The sequence below is a fragment of the Echinops telfairi genome, unplaced genomic scaffold (assembly GCF_000313985.2).
Source record: "Echinops telfairi isolate 266 unplaced genomic scaffold, ASM31398v2 ScPeMD7_7468;HRSCAF=8506_0, whole genome shotgun sequence".
Classification (NCBI taxonomy): Eukaryota; Metazoa; Chordata; class Mammalia; order Afrosoricida; family Tenrecidae; genus Echinops; species Echinops telfairi.
In genome coordinates this window covers 41,178,106-41,180,801 of record NW_022111369.1, presented here as the reverse complement: position 1 = coordinate 41,180,801, position 2,696 = coordinate 41,178,106, and positions in this window count along the sequence as shown.

Genomic DNA, 2,696 nt, shown 5'->3' with positions numbered 1-2,696 from the left:
CAGATCAAGTTTTATATTCAACAATTCATATACATTTTGCTTCACCTCCTTCACTGCCATCCTCTCATTCAATGAACCGCCACTGATCACACCTCTTTCTCTTTAACCATTTGAAACATTTTTTGGGCAAGCGCCATCCCCATGATTACAAATGGCTGATTATTGTAAAGTGTGTATACCCCACTAGAAGCACTGTTTCCCTTTATTGTTTGGTTGATAAGTGAGCCACTATTTTTTATTATAAATCACCTCTAAGAAAAATGCCAATGTGTGAGGCACCCTGGTGGCATAGCAGTACAAGCATAGGGTTGCTAACTGCAAAGCCAGCAGTTTGAAACCACCCACCGCTTCTTAGTGTGAGAGGGAGCTTTCTTCTTTTGTAGAGTCTCAGAAACAGGGCAGTGCTACCCAGTCCCGTAAGGCTGTCCCGAGGCTGCGTCGACTTGATGGCAGCGAGTTTGTTAGTTTTGGGTTCCAGAGCCACAGTGTAAAAGTAGTGCAACAAACTTTTTGGCTGTTTGTCAGCAAGTTGGTTCCTACTTGTAACCACCCTATGTGACAAAGCACAACCACCCCTGAAGGTCTCCTGGACTAATCTTTAGCAGGGAAGATCCATCACCAGGTATTTTCTTCTGTGGAGCCATTGGTGGTTTCAAACTTCCCACCTTTCAGTTAGCAGGTGGGTGAGTACTTACACTTGGCTCTTTTCTTAAGAGTAGAATTCTCAGTTATGTTTTTCTACTGACCAACAGTCTGCCCTTCGTTTTTTAATTTCTGTCTACAAATTTGTGTAAGGGCAGTTAGTCATGTTAGTCACTGGATGTTGTAAAAAATTGTAGCGTTACTATTCTGTGATGATCAGAGGATATTCAACTTTTACTAGTTGTTTGGTAAAACATTAAAGATTGTATGGCCTGGTGTTGCCCAGAGTTTTTTTTGAGAGGGGAGGGTCTATGTCTACAATAAATCATACACTTATTACAGCCAGGTTACATGGTTCATAGAATGACATTCTGCCTGGCTCCCTCCCCCAGAAGTTGAGGTAAATTAACTCCTAAACTGATCATAGAAAACTTTATTTCTATGTTGCACTCAGGTAAAGTTGAATGGGGCAAAAACTTTATGTGTTAGATTTGACTCCAATTTTGAATTGTATGAAATGATTAAATTTAATTTTTCTGCTTGAGAAACAGAACTCAAATGTGTAAGGATGAGGGATCACAATGAATCTCCATAAGAGAAATGGTGAAAAAATTTCTAAATGGAAATCCCCAACTGTCACACCATACCAATCATATGACATAGACCCAGACTTCCAAAGAGCTGGAATATACTTCAACAGCCAGGTAGTTGGATGAAGAAACTGACCTCAGTGGATTATGTAGCGGAAAATGCAGCTGTTGTAAGGTTAGCATAAAAAACTTCTCTTCAAATAGCAGAGAAGAAGAAGGAAGGATTTTAAGCCTAAAGTCTTCTTTGCCTGAGCACATTTTCTAATCTTTCTGCCTGCATCACTTTAAAAATGTTGATTAAAGAATTGGGGGTGAGGGGTGGGGAGGGAGAGTAGAATGACAGTCTGCTACTTGCACAGACGGTATGTACTGAAGCTCAAGCATGATTTGTTTGGCCTACATGTTTAAAAATTTGAGAAATGCAACACTAAAACAACAAAAGCAGGGGGGAAAAATCACATCCAATTTTTGGTTTAAGAAATGAGAGCCTCCGGGCCACATTAGGCCTGTATTTATATATAGAAAATTAGGTTGGGATGAAGAAACGCCTGATGCCGAACATACACTCTACAATTTGCTTGTCACCACGATTCATCTTCATATTGCCTGTCCTACTCCTCACCCCCCCACCCCAACTAGGATTGCAGAATGTATGCAGTTTATGAAACGGATGCAACATTGTTTTACCTAAGTAGTAAAATCTCTTTCATCAAACGGGCTAAAAACATCAGGGGCTGTTTTTGCTTCCCAACAGCCTTGAAACTGCCGTTTTCCCAGCTTCCCGAGCTCTGACCCCAGCGTGCTCTTTACAGAAAAGCCCAAAGTCAAGAATTAGGAACCAAAGCATTGGCCGCGTCCTTTCAGCTCTACCATCAACCAGCGGCACGACCTTGCGCGAGTCATTAAGCTCTTAATAACCAACCCAAGTGATGAGCGCTCGCGCCCGCGAGACGAAGTTAGTGCGGGCTCTGAATACTCCCACGACGGTCGCACAGCCCACACGAGATTTCAAAGTGCCCCCAAGGAATCGGAAACCGCAGGACGCTTCCCGGCACTAGCGTCCGCGGCCGAAGGCAATGACACCGCGATTTTAGAAGTCGGGTTTTGGGAAGCCGCCCCAGTTCCGTGCAGCCTGCACCTCCCACGCCCGGGGAGGGCGCGCGGGTGCAGTCCCCGGGGAGCAAGCCTAGAACACTGGCTAGGGGACACACGAGAAAAGTTCCTTAAGGACGTTAAGTTGTTGGCGGCATTTTTAAGCTCCACGGTGACATACCAATTCCTGGTCGAGATGACCGACCCCGTGGCGTGGTCAGCGCGCGAACCGGTACCCTAGGTGGGACCTGAACCCTGCTGGCCAGGACTCGGGATCCTAGACTTGACCCTTGGCCCCAACCTCCACAATCGCCCCCCCCCCCAGTTCACGTGACAAGAGCCGGAACCGTCATTTCCGGCGTCGCGGGCAGC